Source organism: Balaenoptera physalus, assembly GCF_965194825.1.
Source record: "Balaenoptera physalus genome assembly, chromosome: 5".
Lineage (NCBI taxonomy): Eukaryota > Metazoa > Chordata > Mammalia > Artiodactyla > Balaenopteridae > Balaenoptera > Balaenoptera physalus.
Window position 1 is genome coordinate 108,329,538 of NC_138884.1, and position 13,431 is coordinate 108,342,968.

At 40.7% G+C, this 13,431-nt stretch overlaps 1 protein-coding gene across 6 annotated transcripts in view; it reads left to right on the forward strand.

Moving 5' to 3' along the window:
- The window catches only part of LOC309660907 (uncharacterized protein), a 404,218-nt gene that overhangs the window by 63,156 nt on the left and 327,631 nt on the right, over positions 1-13,431 (forward strand). The gene's annotated exons all lie outside the window — the stretch shown is intronic.

The following is a 13,431-nucleotide window of genomic DNA, read 5'->3' on the forward strand; positions in this document are numbered from 1 at the left end:
CTTGATTTTAGCCCAGTGAAACCTGTGTTGGATTTCTGACATACAGTACCGTAGGATGATAAATTTGTGCTGTTTAAAGCCACTAACTTTGTATGAACTTGTTACAGCTGCAAGAGTAAACTAATATACTTGGCATTACACAGGGATGGAAGGGTAGGAAACTGATCAGAGAATTTGAATTGGGGGAGTGGAGTGTATACAGGTGACCCTGTATGGAGGCCCCATCCAAGCACAGGAGAACACAATTAAAATAGGAAAAGTGGTAACCAATATTTCCCAAAGTGGAGAGTAAAAATTCTACTAGGAGGATTAATTTGGGAAGGTGGAAGAGCATCGGTTTTGGAACCAAGTGATATGGTTTTAAAATCTGACTCCATTATTTTAGCTCTGTGATCTTGGCAAGTTACTTAATCTCTCTGGGTCTGAGAGTCTTCATCCATAAAATACCATATGCAAACTGCCTGATTAAGATGCTCATTGTCCATTGATTATCTCTAAATTCAGAGATTAGCTGACTACAGAGTTGTTCTGAGGATTCAAAACCAGAGACGTGTCCAGTGGTAGAAGTAATATAAATGGTGACTAATATTTTCTTCAAAAGCTACATGTCACCAAGCCTACTACAGTTCTATTTCTCTGAACTAAGCCATTGAACACACTTTAGAAAGGAATTATATAATTCGTGTTAATGCAGTATCATTTAGTAAAAACTTTAACTTGAGGAAGTGGAGTTTTGATGAGAAGGGAACACGTTAATTGAACCAAGAATCAGGATCAGCCCTAAGAGACGAGATATTCTTTGCAGAAATACACTTTTAGATAAGCCTCTATCCCTTATGAATTTCAAGTTTACTCAACTGACTAACCAACCAAATCCCCAGTTATTATTTTTACTTTACAAATCTCCAATTATTATTTTTATTTTGACTTTACACCCAGTTATGATCTTGATGTACAAGAATGGATGCTTCAAAGTCAATCACCTATTCACCACTGCCTCCTAATCTGCTCATCTGTGCGTCTTTTATTTATTTATTTATTTATTTATTTAGTTAGTTAGTTAGTTAGTTTAGTTAGTTAGTTAGTTATGGCCTCGTTGGGTCTTCGTTGCTGCGTGCGTGCTTTCTCTAGTTGTAGGGAGCAGGGGCTACTCTTCGTTGCGGTACGTGGGCTTCTCATTGCAGTGGCTTCTCTTGTTGTGGAGCACTGGCTCTAGGCGTGTGGGCTTCAGTAGTTGCGGTACATGGGCTCAGTAGCTGTGGCTCCTGGGCTCTAGAGCGCAGGCTCAGTAGTTGTGATGCACGGACTTAGTTGCTTCACGACATGTGGGATCTTCCTGGACCAAGACTCGAACCCGTGTCTCCTGCATTGGCAGGTGGATTCTTAACCACTGCGCCACCAGGGAAGTCCTCATATGTGCTTCTAATTTTAGTGAGTGGCATCATCTTCTGTCCAATCACCCATGCTGGAAACCTGGGAGTCACCAGTTCCCACCTCCTCATCAACCTTTCTACTCAGCCTCTCCTCTCTGTCACCACGTCATCATCATTTTTTTTTTGTTTGTTTTTTTACCTAGAAGAAGAAATGGTGCTGCAGTTTCTCTTCCTTCCCAATCTTGTCTCACCCCTGCTCTAATCTAGTTTCAACCCACCTGTCAGTCTGACCTTTCTAAATTAACAGTCTGATTTTTATTTTCTTAAAATCTTTCAGTGGCTCTTTGCTGACCATGGTTTGTATGGATTGGATTGTGTCTCTCTAAAATTCATATGTTGAAACCCTAACCCTCAATGTGACTGTCTTTCAAGATAGGGATTTTAGGAGTTAGTTAAGATAAAATGAGATCATACGGGTGGTGCTCAGATCTGATAGGACTGATGACCTTATAAGAAGAGACACCAGAGAGCTATTTCTCTCTGCCACGTGAAGACACAGGGAGAAGGTGGCCATCTGCAAGCCAGGAACAGGGCTCTCACCAGCAACAGACCCGCAGGACCTTGATCGGGGGCTTCTGGCCTCCAGAACTCTGAGAAAATACACTTCTGTTGTTTAAGCCATCCAGTCTGTGGTATTTTATTATAACAGTCTGAGCAGACTAATACAATGAGATAAAGTCTGAACACATCAGAATAGCATGTAAGGCTCTTTTCCTTTTAATTCCTGTTTACCTGACAGGTAATCCACAGCCCTTTACCCACTCATAATGGAGGTTCCCGACCCACCATGCTCTTTGGGGCACATGTCCTTCCCTCTGCTAGGAATAGCCTGGTTGGTTCTCATTCATCCTTCATTGTTTCCTTTAGTGAATGTGGTTCAAAGTCCATTTTGTGTTTTTGTAGTACTTGAGACAAAGTCTGTCTCATCACAGTAAAATGCATTATAATTATCCCTTACCCTATCTACTCCCTACAGTTGACAAATGGAGAGACAGATAGAGAGAGGGATTCTTTCTTGTTCATCTTTGTAATGTCCGAGAAACAGCACAGATCCTGGCACCTTGTAGATTTTGCAAAAATGTGTGTCGAATGGATAATTCAGTGAATGAATGACACACAAAACAAAGCCTCCATTGCTCTTAGGATAAATCCCAAGGTCCTTCACATGCTCTATATACCTTTCTAGCCTTGTTTAATTCCACCTCTTCTTGGCACCAGCCATGGGATCCGCCTGTCATTCCAGGCTGCCTCCTGTCTCAAAACCTTTATACATTAGCTCCCCTCTGCCTGGAAGGTGACCCCAGCTCTAACCAATTTTAAAACAGTGAGTAACTACTCATCCTTCAACTTATAGCTAAATGACCCCTAGGGAAGGTTGTCTTGCCCCCTAGACATAATCACCTCCCCTAACCTTGGTTCACATACCACGATTCTATATTTTTCCTAATACTTAATCCTGTGTGCTTGTGTGATTATTGAATTAGAGTTGGACCTCTTGACTAGCCAATAAGGTCTTTGAGAGCAGGGAGGTTTTGTTTGCTTGCTTGCGTGTTTTGTTTTCAGCTCTCTCTCCCTAGGACTCAGAATGGTGCCCGGCACAGAGCAGGATCTCATAATAATACCATGAGGTGGTAGATAATTGAGTGCTATGTGAGTTGTAAGATACAAATCAGATTCTACTTTTTGCCCTTTTTTCTCGACATCATTTCATTCATTCATAGTTATCTAATCACTGATCAGAACAAATCAGACCTTATCTCTAGCTTCACCTTTGCATCCCTTTGTTTCTGCCCATGCTTGAACAAAGGCTACAGTGTTCGGGCTGCCGATGAGCAGATTTAAATGTGAAGGCCACTCATGGGGATCCAGAGCCCTGCAGAACTAATAGGTGAGGGGGCCCTCAGGAGCTTGTTATCAAGAAGACCCGGAGGAGCTAGAGCTCGTGCCTTGCCTTGAAGGGTGGACAAAGCTGGACTGTAGAGAAGGGAGGTGTTAGGGGAGACCAATTTTGCATCACTGGTCAATTTTGAACCTGTCATAGCTTGGTGGTTAGGAATCTTGGTTCTGGAATCTGACTTCTTGGGTTCAAATCCTGGTTCTACCTCTTATTGGCAGAGAGCCCCAGGCAAACTCGTTAACCTCACTGTGCCTCAGTTTTCTCACCTGTTGAAATGGAGGTTAGGGATAGCCCCTATCTAATAGGGTTGTTAGGAGGATTAAATAGGTTAAAAAATGTAATGGGCTTAGAAAAGTGCCTGGCGCATAGGATGCATCCAGGAATGGTTATTGGATACTAGCATTAGCTGCTCTTGGTGTTTTAAATCCATGTAGAGAAAAATCCATTACTATATCACTCCTGACCTCCTCCTCCAAGAGGAGAGGAGTAACTCAACTCATTGGAGAGTTTAGAGGGATAAAACGGCCATGTGTAGAAGCTTCTCTGTCTCTTAGGGGCTTCCTGGGGGACACGTGTTTGACCCAGTTCCTCCAGAATCAGATTTGCCCTTGCTCAGAGCTATGTGGCTGGTGGGTAATTCTGACCAATTCTGGGACTCAGGGTTAGGAAGTCCAAATGTCTGTGGATATAAACTAAATTCTCTAATATCAGCTTAAGAGTGGTCAAACTTTGACCACATCTGCCTGCCTTCTTTCTTTTATTTCTCCATTGATTTGGAACTTAAACAATAAAGAGGATAGCCATTTATTGGTTCCTCTTAAAGACCCTAGACAGGATCACATTTAAATTGAGTAGAAAAGCACATGACAATGAATGTCAGGGGTTTTAGTAACCCAAGAGCAGAAGATTCAAGCTGAGAACCTGGGAGAACCCAAACAAAAATCAATGTCCTTTGGGATGGTCAGTGGGAACTGTAAACCAGTATAGCCTACACAGTCATGGGTGTGATTTCCTCAGTTTATGAGCACCCAGACAAAGCTAATCCCCAGCCTAGTAGCTGGGGGTACAAATGTTGAAACTCAAAGTGTCATGGCATCTATTTCTATCTATAGAGGACGTGTTATGAACTCAGGCACCCAGGACTGACTCACTTCAATGTGTATAACGTGTGTGGAACCCAGAGGTGTGGCATGAAGCACAAAGAACTCAGAACACAGAGTGCTCAGATCAGAGAGACAGATACAGTCAGTGGGCTGCAAGGCCATGCAAACAGAACAGACATTCTCCGGCCAAGGGACAATTACAGGCAGATATTTGTTGAGCACTGAGTGGACCAAGCTACTTAATCCAATTGTTTAAGATGACTTGTAAACTAAACTGGGAGCAAACATACAGACAAAAACTTGGAGTATGGGTCTTTAAACCAGGAAAGGACACCACAGGTCACATGGCCACAGCAGTATGAGGTCACAGAAAGGGACCAGCAGAACTCGGTCAATGCAAAATGGAAAAGCAATTCGGTCTGAGACAAAACAGATACTCTTCTCTCTGTCACACCTGGCTAAATATTTTTCTGAGTGGTAATCAGAAATAAATGTTAGACCACATTGTAGGTAATCAGTAGTTTGGAGTGAATAATATTGCCTAAGCCACTTGTTTAGTGAAATAGATTTATATGTACCTTACTCTACAGTGTAGATTTAGATGATTCTTAAGTAAACCTGTGCTGTTGTTATAATATCTGTGTCAAAGGATCCACACAGATATGTGTGTCTAGAACTGTGTAGACCCCACTTAACTATTTTGATCAGGTAACTGGCAGGCAGTGTGGGCAAAATCATCTGAGCACACCATGTTTGTGAATATCTTTTCATAGTGCTGTCTTTTAGTCTATGAATCCTATTTCTAAACAGATCAGTTAAGGTTCTTATCACAGAGGTTGTTTTTGATCAAATGTTCAAATATCACTAGAAATAGTAGCAACAGTGAAGCTGATGGGAGGACTGGAAGGAGAGACAAATCCAGTTGTTTAAAATAAATAATCCTGCTTAATTTCCTTCCTTCCTTTTCTATCTTGCTTGTTTTTCCACTTTCTTCTTCCCTTCCTCTATTCCTGCCCACCACCCAAGGCATTGCAGGTCAGGTTCCCTGGGAAACCAATTCTGAAAAACAGTTGAACACTCAGGATGTTTATTGAAGCATTGCCTTGGGATGAACACCTGGGGGAGGGAGAGGAAGGAAGCAGGACTGGGTATGGGGAGGAGCTGAGCTGTGATGCAGGACTGACAGCCTCATCCAACCCCATGAGGGCCTCTGGAGCTAGAATGGCTCTTTGGAGTCGTCCTGATTTAGGGTAAGATGGCAGGGAGTTTTTGTATTCACATATTGACCCATCATTGGATGTGGGGCTCCCAGGAAGGAGTGTAACCTTGATTGAGGGAACATCTCTGCACCCAGGACAACCCTGAAGGGGCAGATAGCTACAGGTGTCTGTGCCTATCACTCTCAGTCTGGGACAGCAATTGAAGGGGCATCCTGGCAGGATGTGACAGTGTCCACCACATAGGGCCTCCGTAGGATACTTGAAGAAGACTAACCTAAAATTGGTAACTAAAACTGACGTAAGGGAGATAGAGAAAGTACTGGAATCAAGAAGGTTAACCATACATCACTGCAAGAATTTAGGAATGAGGTGGTAAGAATTAGAACAGGAAGGAAGGGAAAGTTAACAGATGGATGCAAATCCACTGCAAAATGGCAAATAAGACAATCTTTCGGCACAATGACTATAGACAACAAGGTCACCAAAAACCAGACCTCTGACTTGTATCTTCAGTGCACATTTAAATCTAATTTTCTTGATGGGAAAATTCTCCCAGAACCAACACAAGCAGTAGTCACAATACACAGGATATATTTCCTTTTAGTCTTCTTTTCCTCAATCAGCTCTTGAGGCAGCTTTGTACAGTTGTAGAATGGCAAGAATTGAGTTTAAATTTTCTCTCTGATGAGTCTTTTATATTTGATTCTGGTCAATGTTTTTAATCTTTTTGAACCCTGGCTTCCTCATCTGTAAAATGGGGACAATGTTATCTACACTTCTCAAGGTTGTTACAAGATTAGGAAGAAGATAACGGACTATTTTTTTTTAACATTGTTATTGGAGTATAATTACAATGTTGTGTTAGTTTCTGCTGTATAGCAAAGTGAATCAACTATATGTATACATATATCCCCATATGCACTCCCTCTTGCATCTCCCTCCCACCCTCCCTATCCCACCCTTCTAAGTGGTCACAAAGCACCCAGCTGATCTCCCTGTGCTATGTGGCTGCTTCCCACTAGTTATCTATTTTATATTTGGTAGTATATATATGTCAATGCTACTCTCTCACTTCGTCCCAGCTTATCCTTCCCCTCCCCATGTCCTCAAGTCCATTCTCTACGTCTGTGTCCTTATTACTGTCCTGCTCATAGGTTCATCAGAAATTTTATTTTTTTGTTTTTTTTTAGATTCCATATATATGTGTTAGCGTACAGTATTTATTTTTCTCTTTCTGACTTACTTCATTCTGTATGACAGACTGTAGGTCCAACCACCTCGCTACAAATAACTCAATTTCATTTCTTTTTATGGCTCAGTAGTATTCCATTGTATATATTTGCCACATCTTCTTTATCCATTTATCTGTCGATGGACACTTAGGTAGCTTCCATGTCCTGGTTATTGTATATAGTGCTGCAATGAACACTGTGGTACATGACTCTTTTTGAATTATGGTTTTCTCAGGGTATATGCCCAGTAGTGGGATTGCTGGGTTGTATGGTAGTTCTATTTTTAGTTTTTTAAGTAACCTCCATACTGTCCAGAGTGGTTGTATCAATTCACATTCCCATCAACAGTGCAAGAGGGTTCCCTTTTCTCCACACCCTGTCCAGGATTTATCATTTGTAGATATTTTGATGATGGCCATTCTGACCTGTGTGAGATGACACCTCACTGTAGTTTTGATTTGCATTTCTCTAATAATTAGTGATGTTGAGCATCCTTTCATGTGTTTGTTGGCAATCTGTATATCTTCTTTGAAGAAATGTCTATTTAGGTCTTCGGCCCATTTTTGGATTAGGTTGTTTGTTTTTTGATATTGAGGTGCATGAGCTGCTTGTATATTTTGGATATTAATCCTTTGTCAGTTGTTTCATTTGCAAAGATTTTCTCCCATTGTGAAGGTTGTCTTTTCATCTTGTTTATGGTTTCCTTTGCTGTGCAAAAGCTTTTGTTTCATTAGGTCCCATTTGTTTATTTTTGTTTTCATTTCCATTTCTCTAGGAGGTGGGTCAAAAAGGATCTTGCTATAATTTATGTCATAGAGTGTTCTGCCTATGTTTTCCTCTAAGAGTTTTATAGTGTCTGGCCTTACCTTTAGGTCTTTAATCCATTTTAAGTTTATTTTTGTATATAGTGTTAGGGAGTGTTCTAATTTCATTCTTTTACATGTAGCTGTCCAGATTTCCCAGCACCACTTATTGAAGAGGCTGTCTTTTCTCCATTGTATATTCTTGCTTCCTTTATCAAAGATAAGGTGACCATATGTGCATGGGTTTATCTCTGGGCTTTCTATCCTGTTCCATGATCTATATTTCTGTTTTTGTGCCAGTACCATACTGTCTTGATTACTGTAGCTTTGTAGTATAGTCTGAAGTCAGGGAGCCTGATTCCTCCAGCTCCGTTTTTCTTTCTCAAGATTGCTTTGACTATTCGGGGTCTTTTGTGTTTCCATACAAATTGTGAAATTATTTGTTCTAGTTCTATGAAAAATGCCATTGGTAGTTTGATAGGGATTGCCTTGAATCTGTAGATTGCTTTGGGTAGTAGAGTCATTTTCACATTGTTGATTCTTCCAATCCAAGAACATGGTGTATCTCTCCATCTGTATGTATCATCTTTAATTTCTTTCATCAGTGTCTTATATATTTTTGCACACAGGTGTTTTGTCTCCATTGGTAGATTTATTCCTAGGTATTTTATTCTTTTTGTTTTGAGGGTAAATGGGAATGTTTCCTTAATTTCACTTTCAGATTTTTCATCATTAGTGTATAGGAATGTAAGAGATTTCTGTGCATTAATTTTGTATCCTGCAACTTTACCAAATTCTTTGATTAGCTCTAGTAGTTTTCTGGTAGCATCTTTAGGATTCCCATGTATAGTATCATGTCATCTGCAAACAGTGACAGCTTTACTTCTTCTTTTCTGATTTGGATTCCTTTTATTTCTTTTTTTCCTCTGATTGCTGTGGCTAAAATTTCCAAAGATATGTTGAATAATAGTGGTGAGAGTGGGCAACCTTGTCTTGTTCTGGATCTCAGTGGAAATGCTTTCAGTTTTTCACCATTGGGAACAATGTTGGCTGTGGATTTGTCATATATCACCTTTATTATGTTGAGGTAAGTTCCCTGTAGGCCTACTTCTGGAGGATTTTTATCATAAATGTGTGTTGACCTTTGTCAAAAGCTTTTTCTGCATCTACTGAGATTATCACATGGTTTTTATCCTTCAATTTGTTAATATGGGGTACCACATTGATTGATATGTGTATAATGAAGAATCCTTGCATTCCTGGAATGAACCCCACTTGATCATGGTGTATGATCCTCTTAATGTTCTGTTTGATTCTCTGTTTGTTGGTATTTTGTTGAGGATTTTTGCATCTGTGTTCATCAGTGATATTGGCCTCTAGTTTTCTTTCTTTGTGACATCTTTGTCTGGTTTTGGTATCAGGGTGATGGTGGCCTTGTAGAATGAGTTTGGGAGTGTTCCTCCCTCTGCTGTATTTTGGAAGAGTTTGAGAAGGATAGGTGTTAGCTCTTCTCTAAATGTTTGATAGAATTCACCTGTGAAGCCATCTGGTCCTGGGCTTTTGTTTGTTGGAAGATTTTTAATCACAGTTTCAATTTCAGTGCCTGTGATTGGTCTGTTTATATTTTCTATTTTTTCCTGGTTCAGTCTCGGAAGGTTGTGCTTGTCTAAGAATTTGTCCATTTCTTCCACGTTGGTCACTGTATTGGCATATAGTTGCTTGTAGTAATCTCTCATGATCCTTTGTATTTCTGCTGTGTCAGTTCTTTTTCATTTCTAATTCTGCTGATTTTAGTCTTCTCTCTTTTTTTTCTTGATGAGTCTGGCCAGTGGTTTATCAATTTTGTTTATCTTCTCATAGAACCAGCTTTTAGTTTTATTGATCTTTGTTAACGTTTCCTTCTTCTTTTTTTTTTCTTTTTCATTTATTTCTGATCTCATCTTTATTATTTCTTTCCTTCTGCTAACTTTGGTTTTTTTTTTTTCTTCTTCTTCTTTCTCTAAGTGCTTTAGGTGTAAGTTTAGGTTGTTTATTTGAACTTTTTCTTGTTTCTTGAGGTAGGATTGTATTGCTATAAACTTCCCTCTTAGAACTGCTTTTGCTGCATCCCATAGGTTTTGGGTCATCATGTTTTCATTGTCATGTTTTTCTAGGTATATTTTGATTTCCTCTTTGATTTCTTCAGTAATCTCTTGGTTATTTAGTAGTAGGTTATTTAGCCTCCATTGTTTGTATTTTTTACCGTTTTTTTCCTGTAATTGATAACTAGTCTCATAACATTGTGTTCGGAAAAGATACTTGATACAATTTCAATTTTCTTAAATACACCAAGCCTTGATTTATGACCACGATATGCTCTATCCTGGAGAATGTTCCATGAGCACTTGAGAAGAAAGTGTATTCTGCTGTTTTTGGATGGAATGTCCTATAATTATCAATTAAGTCCATCTTGTTTAATTTGTCATTTAAAGCTTGTGTTTCCTTATTTATTTTCATTTTGGATGATCTGTCCATTGGTGAAAGTGGGGTGTTAAAGTCCCCTACTATGATTGTATTAATGTCAATTTTCCCTTTTATGGCTTTTAGTATTTGCCTTATGTATTGAGGTGCTCCTACGTTGGGTGCATAAATGTTTACAATTGTTATATCTTTTTCTTGGATTGATCCCTTGATCATTTTGTAGTGTCCTTCTTCGTCTTTTGTAATAGTCTTTATTTTAAAGTCTATTTTGTCTGATATGAGAATTACTACTCTAGCTTTCTTTTCTTATTTGCATGCAATATCTTTTTCCATCCCCTCACTCTCAGTCTGTATGTGTCCTTAGGTCTGAAGTGGGTCTCCTTTAGACAGCATATATACGGGTCTTGTTTTTGTATCCATTCAGCCAGTCTATGTCTTTTGGTTGGAGCATTTAATCCATTTACATTTAAGGTAATTATCAATATGTATGTTTCTATTACCATTTTCTTAATTGTTTTGGGTTTATTATCATAGGTCTTTTCCTTCTCTTGTGTTTCCTGCCTAGAGAAGTTCCTTTAGCATTTGTTGTAAAGCTGGTTTGGCAGTGCTGAATTCTCTTATCTTTTGCTTGTCTGAAAAGCTTTTAATTTCTGTGTCGAATCTGAATGAGATCCTTGCTGGGTAGAGTAATCTTGGTTGTATGTTTTTCCCTTTTATCACTTTAAATATGTCCTGCCCCTCCCTTCTGGTTTGCAGTGTTTCTGCTGAAAGATCAGCTGTTGACCTTATGGGGATTCCCTTGTATGTTATTTGTTGTTTTTTCCTTGCTGCTTTAATATTTTTTCTTTGTTTTTAATATTTGATAGTTTGATTAATATGTGTCTTGGCATGTTTCTCCTTGGATTTATCCTGTATGGGACTCTCTGCACTTCCTGGACTTGATTGACTATTTCCTTTCCCATATTAGGGAAGTTTTCAACTATAATCCATTCAAATATTTTCTCAGACCCTTTATTTTTCTCTTCTTCTTCTGGTACCCGTATAATTCGAATATTGGTGCATTTCATGTTGTCCCAGAAGTCTCTGAGACTGTCCTCAATTCCCTTCAGTCTTTTTTCTTTATTCTGCTCTGTAGTAGTTATTTCCACTATTTTATCTTCCAGGTCACTTATCTGTTCTTCTGCCTCAGTTATTCTGCTATTGATTCCTTCTAGATAATTTTTAATCTCATTTATTGTGTTGTTCATCATTGTTTGTTTGCTCTTTAGTTCTTCTCGTCCATATTAAATGTTTCTTGTATTTTCTCCATTCTAATTTCAAAATTTTGGATCATCTTTACTCTCATTACTCTCATTCTTTTTCATGTAGACTTCCTATTACCTCTTCATTTGTTTGGTCTGGTGAGTTTTTACTTTGCTCCTTCTTCTGCTGCATATTTCTGTGTCTTCTCATTTTGCTTAACTTATTGTGTTTGGGGTCTCCTTTTTGCATGATGCAGGTTCATAGTTCCTGTTGTTTTGGTGTCTGCCCCCAGTGGGTAAGGTTGGTTCAGTGGGTTCTGTAGGCTTCCTCGTGGAGGGGACTGGTGTGTGTGTTCTGGTGGATGAGGCTGGATCTTGTCTTTCTGGTGGGCAGGACAGCGTCTGGTGGTGTGTTTTGGGGTGTCTGTGAACTTAGTATGATTTTAGGCAGCCTGTCTGCTAATGGGTGGGGTTGTGTTCCTGTCTTGCTGGTTGTTTGTCATGGAGTGACCAGCACTGGAGCTTGCTGGTGTTTGAGTGCAGCTGGGTATTAGTGTTGAGAAGGAGATCTCTGGGAGATCTCTTGCCAATTGATATTACGTGGGGCCGGGTTGTGTCTGCTGGTCCAATGTCCTGAACTCAGCTCTCCCACCTCAGAGGCACAGGCCTGACACCCGGCCAGAGCACCTAACCCTGTCAGCCACACGGTTCAGAAGAAAAGAGAGAAAAGAAAGAAAGAAAGAAAAATAAATAAAAATAGTTAAAAAGTTATTAAAATTAAAAAAAAATTAAAATTAAAAAAGTAATTAAAAAAAAGAGAGCAACAAAACCAATAAACAAATCCACCAATGATAACAAGTGCTAAAAACTATACTAAGATAAACATAAAAATCAGAAGCCAGCCAGTCGCATACAGCAAACCCCAAGTCTACAGTTGCTCCCAAATCCACCACCTCAATTTTGGGATGATTCGTTGTCTATTCAAGTATTTATGTCCACAGATGCAGGGTACATCAAGTTAATTGTGGAGATTTAGTCTGCTGCTCCTGAGGCTGTACGGAGAAATTTTCCTTTCTCTTCTTTGTTTGTACATCTCCTGGGATTCAGCTTTGGATTTTGTCCCGCCTCTTCATGTAGGTCTCCCTCTGGTGTCTGTTCTTTGCCCAGACAGGAGGGGGTTAAAGGAGCAGCTGATTAGGGGGCTCTGTCTTACTCAGGCCAGGGGCAGGGAGGGGTATGGAATGCAGGGCGGGCCTGTGGTGCCGGAGTGACGTTGCAACAGCCTGGGGCACACCATGTGTTCTCCTGGGAAAGTTGTCCCTGGATCACAGGACCCTTGCAGTGGCGGGCTGCACAGGCTTCTGGGAGGGGAGGTGTGGATAGTGACCTGTGCTTGCACACAGGCTTCTTGGTGGCTGCAGCAGCAGGCTTAGCATTTCATGCCCGTCTCTGGTGTCTGCACTGATAGCTATGGCTTGCGCCCCTTTCTGGAGCTCATTGAGGCGGCACTCTGAATCTCCTCCCCTCGCGCCACCTGAAACAATGGTCTCTCGACTCTTAGGCAGTTCCAGACTTTTTCCTGGACTCCCTCCCAGTTAGCTGTGGCACACTAGCCCCCTTCAGGCTGTGTTCACGCAGCCAACCCCAGTCCTGTCCCTGGGATCTGAACCCCGAAGCCGGATCCTCAGCTTCTAGCCCCCACCTGCCCCAGGGGGTGAGCAGACAAGCCTCTCGGGCTGGTGAGTGCTGGTCGGCACTGATCCTCTGTAGGGGAATCTCTCCACTTTGCCCTCTGCACCCCTGTTGCTGGGCTCTCCCCTGTGGCTCCAAAGCTTCCCCCCAACCCACCCTCCATTTCCACCAGTGAAGGGACTTCCTAGTGTGTGGAAACTTTTCCTCCTTCACAGCTCCCTCCCAGAGATTCAGGTCCAATCCCTATTCTTTTGTCTCTGTTTTTTCTTTTGTCCTAGCCAGGTATGTGGGAAGTTTCTTGCCTTTTGGGAAGTCCAAGGTCTTCTGCCAGCGTTCAGCAGGTGTTCTGT